Here is a 13,482-nt window from a genome sequence, read left to right as displayed (position 1 = left end):
ACTTATTACTGATAAATTATTAGGCACCAGCGCAGCGTAGCGAAACGAGTGTCCAGACAGTTTATAAACGAGTTGCATACTATACATTTTCTACTAAACAAATAAAGAAAGTATGTAACTTCTTTATTACATGTTATAAAATTCGAAACTGATAAACGTCAAATTACCAACTTGTGTCCAAAAAATTCAAGCCGTGTTTAAAGAAACCTCGAGCGTGTTTAATATGCCGAAAATGAATGGATATCAAGTCGTGACTAATGAACACGCGTATTTAAAGTGACGTTTGACACAATATTTTTCAGTACAAAATGTGACACTTTAGAGAAAGGAAAGAAACTAAAAAGAGATTTAATTGTATGTACTGCAATATACTCGTATATCTCTGTTATTGCAGCCATTTGGTGCAAAAACGATCACGGACGGTAATCAACAATGTGTAACGTTTTATTATCAATTTTAGAACCAATGCCATAACAATTATCTGTTTGACATAAACCGCACGTATTTGAGAGGAAGTTGGATTGTGATTTAATTTAACTGGGTGTTCATCGAATGACTAATTTCTCTCGACATGTCACAGCCAGTGACATGCTGTACGGTTTAGAACATTTTTAATAAATCAGCGTTGGCTTCATAGTCCAAGTCAGATGCATCTTTTGGAAAATTAATAGTTGTGTTGATTTTCCTAATTATTGGTGAATACGAAGAAATACATTTCCCCACATCTGTCACCATGGAGAAGACATTTGACACACATGGCCCGCATTTTCCAGTCGGTTGCACAAATAAATTAAATTTTCCAACGCAACAATACAACTCAGATTAGACCATGTTGAATTTTATCTTCTGATAATTTCTCTTGTATACTTTCATTTCAGCGTGCCAACTCGACGCAATACAAAAGAAAACTCCGATAACAAGTATTATTTGATACAACTATGAAATAAATATTAATTAAAATTGTTATTTGATGCAAAACAATAAAATAGTTATTTGTGTATCAAGGCCAAAAAGTGCATCTTTTTCGTCCGAGTCTGAATTTTCTGACCGAGGTGCAGCCGAGGTTTGAAAACAGACGACGACATAACGCACTTTTTGGCAGAGGTGCGCATTAAATTTTTTAGGCGACCGCACGAACTACAAAGCAAAAGACATCATTGGAAAAATTACAAATTTATTTTGTATCTACCTTTTTCAAATACATAGATACATTTATTAACACATATTAACATTTTTTTTAATAGTATTTGTTATCAGCTTGCCAACAAAACTAAAAATATACTATTTGCAACACAATTACTTATTTGCATAATTTATGGTGACAGGACAATTATCGGTTTTGTCGGTTTCGTTGCTAACTTACTAAACAGACCAACAGATGGCGCAACAGTCAGCGTCCGAAAAAGAGTAACTTTTTGTCCGCTTGTGAGTACGTAAAATTACCGTTTTCATTAATGGTGCTTAAAAACTTGTTTTTTTAATCGTGACATTTAAACAATTTCTTCTTCTCACTTATCGACATCTCCCTATAAAATTTGAAGACCTGCAATTTATACTCAGTGCTCAAGTATTGTAGATAACAAACTTAGACCTAATGCACGCCCTTGTTTTAAACCCCTCTTGATAAAATCTTTATTTTGTCATGGAATCTGAGTTTTTATTTTTTTGTTATGAATTCGTCTGCAAACATTCACATTGAGGTTGAAGTTACACAAACATGCACATTGTTTCCTTATCACCTGATATCCGTTACACACTCGCGTCAAATGTTGCGTCTAAACACTAATTGAATTTCTGTTACACCTACTGCAAATATTTGTTTCCATAAACTTTTATTACTCATTCATCATTATTTCACTTCACAAATCTTGTTCATTTTAGCCGCTCGATTTTGTGAACTTATTAAAAAACCGCGTGTGTTCACAGAATCGAAATTGTTGATAAAATTGAAAGGCAGTTTTTTAATTTATAATTTTAACAAAAATATGACTTTTTTCTACTCCCATTTTTAAAATTTTACACATTATGTTTCCATGACGCTAAAATGACCTTTTAAATACTCCTTGACAAGCTGTGTCTTTGTGCGCTTTCGTCACTAGCTGAAGTTAGCAACGGGCCTTTTAGTCACAGACTGAAGTTAGCTCTAGTTTTTTTAATCGCAAAAATCATGTAACATTCAAAATCTAGTTAGTTGTCACTTGTCAATTGACGTTTTTGATTTGAATTTTTTGTTTAAATTCACGTTTAATAAAGAAGTTAGGTGTTATATTTGTATTGTTTATTTGGTCGTAAAAAAGTATACAAGTAGGTAATATACATATACATAACTCTCTACGCTCGTGCCTAATAAAACTCGTGACTAAAATGGCGCTTATAAACCTTGATACATAATATACAATTACAAAACATTAAAGTAAAATGTTAGTTTTGTCTATTTTTTTCCTTTAAATTTTTAATCACTGCGATATTTCGACATTTCCGTAAAGTTAATATATCGTCAATGTTAAAAATATTCCCTTCACTCCAAAGGAGTATTTTATCAAATGCTTCTGCAGCTTCCACAGATGTAACCCTTTGACACAAAGAATTTTCGTCATGTCCTTCTTCCTCTTCAACATCGTCATCTCCGCTTTCCAAAGGTAATTTTATATCTTCGCTTTCCAAAGGTAACATTTCATCTCCGCTTTCCAAAGGTAATTTTATATCTTCGCTTTCCAAAGCTAATGTTTCATCTTCGTTATTCCAGGTTTTTACCTCTTCCACAGAAAATTCTGCCTAAAAAAATATTATCTACTACATACAAGGATGAGATAGGTAAAAAGTTTATTAGAGGTGTAAGGAGGTGTTGGATTCTCTCATGGGGTGTGACCTTGGAAATATCTGCGCGAAGACGAAGTAAAAACCAGTAAAAAATCTGCAAATGAAAACTGAAAACGTCGACTACTCTACATTCACACAGCCAAGACAAAGACGACACTAACGTAACGAATGACGATGTTTTCTGGTCGATTTATAGCGCCTACTTGAGACTGATATTCGTCGTTTGCGCAGATATGACTCATAGCCCATGAGAATATTCAACATCTATACCTTAGGTTGTATTTCGTTCAATGATGTCCCAGTGTCTTCCATGCATTCTTCAACAGCAGCACTTTTGTATCCTTCCCGCAAAGCTTCCAATGGAATGTCTTCTTTAGAATCCGAGTCATTTTCAGCAGGAATGAGAATATTTTCCCAACATTTTTTAATAACATCAGGTTCAACTTTATCCCATGCCAAAGAAAGGTTGATGACGGCATCTTTTAGGTTCAACTCTTTAATCGATTTGGCTATCTGGTTGGAATTCCGAGATACAACTAATGAAAGCAAATTGGAACGATAAATAAGTTTCGTTAACTGAATGACATTCTGACACATTGGGGTAACGTTGGGAGGCATATAAATTGTTACAATGTTTCCGTCATTTGTCCTTAAATCTTCTACAGGGGGGTGGCTCGGGACATTATCCAGTATAAGAATGGCTTTAGCAGGTAATTTCCTTTGTTCTAGGAAGCGTCTGACCTAAATAAATTTAGTACATTACTATTTATTTTTTGCATACATTGTTTACTCTTACTTGTGGAACAAAAGATTTATGAAACCAATTAGAAAACATTGCAGCCGTCATCCAAGCACTTTTGGAGTAATCGTAGTCTACAGGAAGAGGATAATTCTTAAAACATCGTGGATTTCTCGCCTTTCCAATTACAAGGGGCTTAATTTTGTGTTCCCCAGTGGCATTTGTGCATGCGAGAAAAGTGATACGTGGTTTTTCTACTTTTCTGCCAGGTGCTCTTTTTTCATTACAGGTGACTAATGTTTTGTTCGGTAGTAATTTCCAGAATAACCCGGTTTCAGCAGCGTTGTAAATTTGATGTGCAGTCAAACCAAGCGTTTTAAGTGTTAAAGAAAGTTCATTTTTAAATTGATCCACAGATTCAGGGGTAGATGAAAGTTCTTCGCCAGATATTTTTAAAAAGCGAATTCCAAATCGCTTTTTGAAATTTTGTAGCCACCCATCACTTGCAGTAAAATTCATCTTTTCTTTGAGCTCCTCATGCATGGCTTTTGCCTTTTTCTTTATCATAAAAGTACTCACACGTATGTTCTTTCTTCTTAGGTTACAAAACCATCTGTATAATTTCTTTTCCAATATCGGCATTTCACTACGCTTGAGCGTCTTTCTTTTGTGTGTACTACCAACACATTTTGCCGCAACATTTAATATGTTTGTTTTATTTTTTTTTAAGGCGCAAACAGTTGATTTCGCAATTTTATATTTTTTCGAGGCACAAGTAACACTCATTCCACTTTCTAAATGTTTTATAATTTCGGTTTTTTCAAATAGTGTTAAAACTTTTCGCTGTGGTTTCATATTTTTGCACTTGCCCGAACAGTCAATGTAAAACACACGCTTCCCAGACTACTGAATCACAGTATCCGAATCAAGATTGCAACTGTTCACTCTACTGAACCTTCACCTACAGTGGCTGTGGCTGTTCACACAATTGGGCATTCACAAAATCGAGCGGCTGCTGTATTTATTGATCACATTTGCTTGCGGTTATTTCTGGCGCACCTATCATGTGTTCAAATGAAAATCTAGGCTGAGTAGGCTTTGAAAAAACTAAACTATTTGGAAGTCTAAAGTTTAAATTTTCCGTCGTTTGACACGAATGACACTTGTTTATGTTTAATCGGGACATAATTGAACATGTTTGTTTTCAGCAAAAGGTGTCCTTAGATATTTGCTTCGAGAATCGCCCTCAAATGTCACATGATTTATATTGACAAATCACAACTCCGAATTGTTTGAATAGCAACCAATCACAATTTAATTAAGCGGAAATTTTCCCTAGGGAAAATTTCCGATATAATTGCCCTAGGGAAAAATTTTTTCGGGCGATTCTCTTCCGAATATACCTCGGGACAGATATATATCGCCAGAAATTTTTTCTTGCAGTCCAACACTCGTGTTTGTCGCTCAAAATTACCCTCGGGCTGAAGCCCTCGTGTAATTTTCTTGCTAAAAACACTCGTGTGTGAGGACTGCTCGAAAAAATTTCCGGCAATATATCTGTCCCTTGGTATATTATATATGAGAATAGGAATCGTTAAGTTATTCTATTTTTAATGTAAAACATTGCAAAGAAAGAAAAAAAAGAAAGATTTTTTTGTTTCTTAGCTGTCAACATGCTCCAATTAATTTACGCTTTAAAAAAGCACAAGAATTGAGAATTGACGGTTTCCAACGCCTTCCCAGCCCAGGATTTCATTTGAACGCCCGATACAACCAGTAAATGTATATTTTTCTGACTCTGAAGGCTCTCCAAATAAAACTATAATATTCACCAAATGCAGGGAGCGGCATTGTGTAGTTGTATTTCCCAAAGTATTACGAGTAAACCTGAATTACTAGGGACGCTCCCTGCAGATGCGGGGTTGAATATTCGTTCGGAGTTTCTATACTTCGTCCAGCGAGAGATTGGGAGATTTTAAATTGTATTAAATTAACCCAACACTACAAAATGCACTAGAATACATTAATTAGAGCATAATTTCAGGGCAAAAATGTTATTGCTTGGAGGATATATTTCAAATTTTATGTGCGCTAGATATTACGTTCTCTACATAGAATTTAGTGATCTTTATGTCAACCAATCTCTCGCTGGACAAACTTTACCTGTTTTGACCTGAATGACACAAAAATGATCCTTATGGCTTATGGCAAAATATTTTTAAGGTAAAATTACTAAAATTACAATGAAACGGTCGGTACCGTCATCTTCATCTGGTGTCCCTTCGGTGAACAATTGAATACATATTACCGGTTTATTAGCCGGGCCTTTAAAGTCAGATAAAAGTACTACTTAGACTTACTACAGCGTGATCAACAATGACTGAGTCTGTTGGCATTGTTGGCAATGAAACAATTGAAAAGTACTGGTGTTTTTTGTCGCGTAATTGCCACTGACAGGATTTTTTAACTTTAGACGACATTCAAAACATTTTTGGTTATGTCAGTTATGTTTATGCTATAACAAAAATGAACCTTTCATGGTAGATTTTAAATTTGCCAAATTTCATTGTTACCAACAGATTCAGTCATTCTTGATTACACCGTATAATGACATGAATGACAGTGACCATTTTTTTTATCGCAAACAAGTTTCCACATTACCATAATTATCTATCTATTTATTTACTTACTTGGGGTTAATTACCTATAATTCAAGTTAAGTACGCGTAAACTGTTGTATGAACACATCGTAAATCAGTCCGTAGCTTATATCACAAGAAATGTTTTGTGTAAAAAATTATAATTTTCAGAGATAATTTACGAGTATGTATGTACATGTGTTACAAAAGGATTGTTCACTCGTTTGGTAATTAGTAATTACCTATCATTTATCAGTTATCTGATCGCCGACGACTCTTTTTGTTGGATAAATGAATAAAACATTTTTCAAATTGAATCACATCACACGAAGAAAATGGAAAATGCGTTTGACTTTTCGTTAAAAAATACATTTCCTGTTGTGTTTGGAAGAACGATGTCATCTCCATTTTGCAAATATGTAGCAACCTAAATATTGTTACAACTTTGGTTTTAAAAACAAATTCATTCCAATATTTAAGTCTGTATACAGCGCGATGTAACGTGTGCGGATTATCGAAGTTATACTGTATTAGGTTTTTTTTTCTATACCTATAGGTATAACTTTATTATATTTTTAAAAACCTATTTGCGTTTTCCTGTCCATATTTTTTTACAACTTTTATTCATTTTCAAACAATTTTTCATTTTCAGTGTTGTTTGTGAGAAGTGTAGGTAACTATAAAAAAAAGTGATGATAATTTTAACTATAGTCTATTTTTTTAAAATCAGCTGTCAGTGTCAAAACTTTGTAAAAGACCAGACTGTGTTACCCTAAAACCTGTACTTTCTACTTTCCAACCAACTGTATAACAATTCCCCCACGTCAAAATTGAGGTTATGTCTGTCAGTCTGTCTAACGTAATTGAAATGCCGAACGTAGTGTTAAAGGTTTCAATGAAATGTAGGTTTACGTAGGTAAAGTCTGTCTCAATTCTAAATTTCCACCAACACTGCATTCTACGTTGGAAATACAACCGGCAACACTGTTTGGTGAAAAATGCGTCAGATTGTATTTGTTAGGTTATCTGCCAATTTCCGTTTTTACAACTCGAAATTTTAGAATAAAGAAAAAGAACGAAAACCTTTTTTAAAATGCAGCAAGTAAGTAGGTATAAAATCAAATTCTAAAAGCAAAATAAACTCGTGAACTAATTTTAATGTTTTCGAATCATGTTTGTGAAATAATTATATTGCCAACTTTGGCTATTAAGAATCCCCAATTTAGAAATATTTTTATTTTGCCAACATAATTCAACAGGTGGTGGAAATTTAGAATTGAGGCAAACTATAGGTACACTTCTATTCAAGGAAAAAGCGTACAAGTAATGAGTACAATTTTGGCTAGATTGTCATATTGTAAACCTATCTTTTAATTGATGTTACTTAGAAACCTGTAACAAAACCCGTGCTGATAGCTGGATTGTATCGGTGTATTTTTCATAGATTTTAATGTGTGTTAATGTTTTGTCTTACTCATTAGGCAGGTATTACCAATTACTACAAACACAACTCAAACTTTTATTCATAAATGTATAGAAAAAGGCAACTCTCCACTATCTAACAACAATTTAAAAATTTATAAAAAGCAATTTTCACACATTTGACATACATACAAAATGTCAGTACATACTACGGGGTGATCAACAATGACTGAGTCTGTTGGCAATGAAACAGTTGAAAAGTGCTGGTGTTTTTTGTCTCGTAATTTGCGGTGACTGAATTTTTTAACTTGAGACGACATTAAAAACATTTTTGGTTATGCTGGTTATGTTTATGCTATTACAAAAATGAATCTTTGATGGTAAATTTCAAATTTGCCAAATTTCATTGTTACCAACAGACTCAGTCATTCTTGATCACGCCGTACGTTTTCTTGGAAACGATTAATTAATGTTATCCCCATTTACAGTAGACCTCAATACGTGTACGCTTTTTTTTTTTTAATAGAAGTGTACATAAAGAGTGTTTTTTTAAATTTGGCGTCGAAGTAGGCGTTGGAGAATCGATTGAGATCACACCACTCGTGTAAAAGCGAAAGATTTAAACAGCTGATCCGTGATCCGTAACCTGTATAGTGCGTTCACAATCGACAGTGCAACGCCTACTTCGACGCCAAATTTAAAAAAACACCCGTTATATAGTATTTTTATCTTCCTAAGGAATTTTGGCTTAAGTCATAAATAAACCGAACAAAGACCCTACTTAAAGAAATTTATTGTGATATTGTACCTGTCAATCACTAGCCGGCCTCGGAGAAAAAAATTACCTGGGGTAGTACTCGAAATATTTGTCGGAGACCCTCTAGTGATTGACAGGCACAATATGACAATAAATTTCTTTAAGTAGGGTCTTTGTTCGGTTTATTTAGGGTTTAAGTCAGAATTCCTTAGGAAGTTACAAGCACTATATGCCGTTCACGATTATTTTAAACACGCAGGAGGCCGCGATATTTTTTTGTTAGATTGGCGTCAGGTCCTGTCATATGACGTTTCGTTTTTAAATATTCGCATTGTTGTCAATTCCGTTATTAATTTAGTTAATAAGAATTTACCCAGAACTGCCCTACAAATATGTATGTTTCATTTCAATTACAATTTTACGATTATTGTTCCTAATGCGTTCAATTATTTAAAAAATGTAACAACTTGGGAGCCGTGTTCGGTTGAATTATAACCTAAAATAGATTTATTAAGACAAATCACAATACTGCCAACTAAAATGTCAGATTTTCATAGATAGTCCGAATTTGAAATAATCGTGAATGGTTTATACTTGTATTTAAAGAGTATTTTGTAGAGCATGTGTACTTTCGTTTAGGTACATTTAAGTGGACTTTGGAACACAACGATTTTTTGTAATGAAACACAGTTGCAGTTTAAACAATGAAGAAAACATTAATTTTTTCGGGGTTGAATACATTTTGTCATTTTAAAGCCATCACATATGATTGCAGACGTCCAACGTATCTATTTTAGAAAAGTATTTACGGAAATAAATGAGAATTTAGAAAATAGGTATTTAATACGATAGGTAGATACATTAGAGAGATATTGCATTCAAACTTTATTTAAGTAATACGTTAATAAATGCATGCGCTATGAAATAACCCTACGCTTTAACGGCATAGTGATTTAAAGTTATTGCAATTTATCAAGGCGTTAACGTTATTAAAAGACATTGCAAAGTTGACAAGTGTGTCAAAAATTGACGAAATCTTAGAAGCTGCAATTTGAGGTGCTGTATATGACGATGATATTGAAGAAGCAGTTCATCACTTTATTTCTAACTTATTTCGGTCAAATCGCACTGAAACTTTTTTGAATTGTCAAACTGTTGACATGTGAGAAATGTCAAAAATAACGTTAACGTCTTGCGGTATACGTTCGCAATTTACGTAAAGCGCAATCGTTATTACCGTCTACGTGCTAAAAATTGACACTTAGATGTCAAAATAACGTCTTTCTAAATACTGCTAACCGTTATATGACACTGCAATATCTCTCTATTGAATATGTTTGAAGCTTTCTCACAAATCGCCTTTTTACTCAATTCAGGGTTGTCACCTTTCAACTCTTCGCAGCACCGAATCAGGGTCATTTTTTCACTCTCTGTGCACTACGAAGGCACCTTTTCAAATTTTGTGCGTTAATTTTTCAACGCAAACGCAAATGACAGTTATGCGCAATGACAGCGCCGATGACCTTGCACGGCTCGACGTTGCTAACCTATATATATTGTGAAATGCACTTTCAAAATGGACTGTAGATGCACAAATCGTTGTTGTTATAGAAATCTCACCAGTGGACGAAGTCCACGCGTGGGATTTCTTAATCTGAATTGCAACAAAGATAAGTGATAATCTAGTTAAAATTATAACAAAAATAATGATCACGAATGTTTTTTAATAATTCGGCGTGATTTTTTAAAATTAAAGTCCATTCACGTTGGATTTTCCTCTCAAGGTCAAATAATTAAATTTTTTGGCTATGTAATTATGTTTTGTAAATAGTGACATGCAGGTAAACACCGTACAGGTTGGATTGAGCATTGCTAAATCGCATTATGTTGGTTAGCTGCATGTCACTATTTACAAAACATAATTACAGAGCCAAAAAATTAAATTATTTGAGAGGAAAATCCAACGTGAATGGACTTTATGTCAATATCCCGGAATGCCGCCCAAACCGAATATTTTCATCGTTCAATTGTTGGTAATTTTTGTCTCTGAGGATTGGCATGTCGAGAAACCAGTCTTTAGTCAATCTGCATCGTTTTGTTGATCAATAACGATTAAAGCAAATTGTGAGGTCAGAAGAAGTCGTCGCTGTTGTTTAGTGTTTAGCTACGTTCCTTTTGAAATCCTCGTTTCATTGCTTTTCTACGTGTAATAAAACAATTCTTTTCGAAGATGCCGAATATTCGCGTTGAATAACGCAGATAAACGTACTAATGTCGTGACGTCATGGATGTGTAATGACGTACACGCATTGCTTCGTCATTTTGACTTCTCTCGTGTCAAAAATAAATTACGTTGGTTACTGGCGGCATATTTATTTGGATTTAATCTCTCAATTCAAAGTAACCAACTTTAGGCATTCAAAATAACTTTTGAAAATTCTAGTTACACAACATGAAAAACGTTATTTCCCTAAAAGTTAGAATTCTAAGGAGTAATTTACTAATTTATTTTTGACACGAGAGTACTATCGTGTCAAAAATAAATTACTCCCTAGGATTTAGGAATATTCGTTACTAGGTTGCCATAAATTTGGTTAGGTTGGAGGCTATGTGGTTTCTGGTGACAAACAAAAGATATCCCAAAAATGTAAGGCAGCAAATTAATTGTAACAGTTGCAAATGACTAATTTCTCGCTTAGTGATGATCAATTTTGGTTACTGGCGGCATATTTATTTGGATTTAATCTCTCAATTCAAAGTAACCAACCTTAGACATTCAAAATAACTTTTGAAAATTCTAGTTACAGACAACATGAAAAACGTTATTTCCCCAAAAGTTCGAAATATAGGTAGTAATTTATTTTTGACACGATAGTAGGTACTGTGTGGCACGTGCACGTTCATGGAATTCGACCCCTAAATCTGTCCGAACATTGGCTATGACATACATGTTATTTAAATTTTTTAGATGACCTGACTTTCATGTTATTGGATGAAGTTAACTTCATCTTTATAATTGTCTCGCAGATAATAATTTGTATATTAAAGGATTGCGATGTTAATTAAAAGCGAGATAATTAAAACGTTCATAAAAATAACGATCAGTTTTAGATAATTTTTTTAATTATTAAATTTCTTCTAATAAACGGTTTAATGTGTTTGTTTTGTAACGATTTCTTTATAATCTAAAGCAACACCATGTAAACTTTGTCCAGCGAGAGATTGGGACATTTTAAATTTTATTAAATTAACCCAACACTACAAAATGCACTAGAATACATTAATTAGAGCATAATTTCAGGCCAAAAATGTTACTGCTTGAAGGATATTATGTATTTCAAATTTTACGTGCGCTACGTACACTGGCGATCATTAATTTGGAAAGACTGGCCTAATCTAATTTACTGGATATTTCTAATATGTATTTGATAGTGTATGCGTTATGTCATGAACTCATGTCATCGTTGAGCGCATTTAACAGACTGTCGCAGCCGAAATTGATATGTCAATAACACTGTCAAAGTGACAAACAATTTACAATAGAAAAATCTTGGTGTTTCCAAATTAATGGCCGCCACTGTACTACTGGGTGATTTTAAATGATTGTCACTTTTTTTCTTAAGTTGGGAACATTTTTCATAAATTATTTTGGTAAACTTGATACCTTAATCAACACATTGGCGTACGTACGTCATTTTGACAATTTATGTATTAATAAATTGTGTCAAATAGGCGAGGACGCCTATGTTTATGTCAACTATCACATTAAAAAGCAGAATAACCAACAATATTACCAACCTATGGAAAAAAGTCAAAATCATTTAAATTCACCCGGTACTTCGTCTACGTAGAATTTAGTAATTTTTATGTCAACCAATATCTCGCTGGACAAAACTTGAGTATGTTGACTCGTTCCCATTTTTGAATTTTTTCCCCACGCAAAAATTACTCGTGACGTCATAATGCACTAAACATTTACGACAGAGTTTGTCGATCACGCATTAGGTGTTCCCTTACTAGAATAAAACCCAAAAAACCACCCAATAGACCCCACAAAGCTTATAAATCTTGGGTTCTATTCGAACACTCAAAATTTCTGGGTTGATTTTACGTCACGAGTTATTTTACCCCCGCCCTTCAATTTTCAACGAGGCAACCCACTGTACAAATTAGTCAGTTCTACCAACCTTGCCGCTTGTTGTCGAAAGCGCCTTCTGAGTTTGCATGGGAACCAATACGAAACGATTCAGTGCCTTGTGAATCTGAATTTATTTGAGACTCAACAAGACGCCACTTTCTTTACTGCTGAGATCTTTGGTTGAAGTGATAGTCCAGCGGTCCTTTATTATACTTATTATACACCAAGCAAATAATCCTCTGCTTAAAAAAGGATAGTTGAAAATGTTCATAATGAATAATTTTTGTATTAGGCATTCACGATCTTTTTGAGACCGAGTTGGCTATGATTTTTTCTTTTCATGTTGGACTAACTGACTCAGTGACGCAACGGATGTAATTTTTTTTCTGTCAGTGTCTGTTCGACATTTTCTTGTCACCGCATTGCCAGATTTATTATTTTAATATTCGTAAGAAACTAAATGATTTATTAAGTGTGTAAAAATAATTTAAATTTCGGTCAAAGGAACAGTCAAAATTGCCAAAATATTTTTATTCCGATAAAAAATTTCTATTAAACGATTTAATTTAATTTAAAAAGGACAGACCAGATTTAAGAGATCCGGCAACAATGTACGTATTCAGAAAATATAACCCTAAACTGAAAACAACCTAACCTAACACAAAAAGTGTCAATTTCCTTTAGGGAATTTAGTTATCACCGAGGTATTGCCAACAAAATCACTAGATGGTCATAGCCAACTCGGTCCCAAAAAGATCGTGAATGCCTTATACAATAGTCAGAAAACAATTGCGTTAAAGACAAATGCAGTACATTAGTTTTGGTTTACTTCGAATTTCTTCAGACGTAAAAAACACAAACACAAATCCATGTAATTGATGTAGCAATCATAAACTTTCCTTAAATAAAAACTCGTTTTTCGACGTAACTTAATCTGTAAAGTAATAGGTCTGTAAAAAAAGTAATA

General features: G+C 33.8%; 1 long non-coding RNA gene across 1 annotated transcript; it reads right to left on the bottom strand.

Annotated features, from left to right (window-relative positions):
* Positions 1-2,636: 2,636 nt before the first annotated feature.
* On the bottom strand, positions 2,637-13,311 carry LOC138126433 (uncharacterized). Its single transcript, XR_011157810.1, has 4 exons — positions 9,763-13,311; positions 3,617-4,618; positions 3,091-3,561; positions 2,637-2,775 (listed from the first exon to the last, which is right to left on the bottom strand). It is a non-coding gene; the product is annotated as an uncharacterized lncRNA (long non-coding RNA).
* Positions 13,312-13,482: the final 171 nt, after the last annotated feature.

This window comes from Tenebrio molitor, chromosome 3 (genome assembly GCF_963966145.1).
Source record: "Tenebrio molitor chromosome 3, icTenMoli1.1, whole genome shotgun sequence".
Classification (NCBI taxonomy): Eukaryota; Metazoa; Arthropoda; class Insecta; order Coleoptera; family Tenebrionidae; genus Tenebrio; species Tenebrio molitor.
The sequence above is the reverse complement of the archived record's forward strand: the minus strand, read 5'-3'. Positions and strand labels throughout refer to the sequence as shown.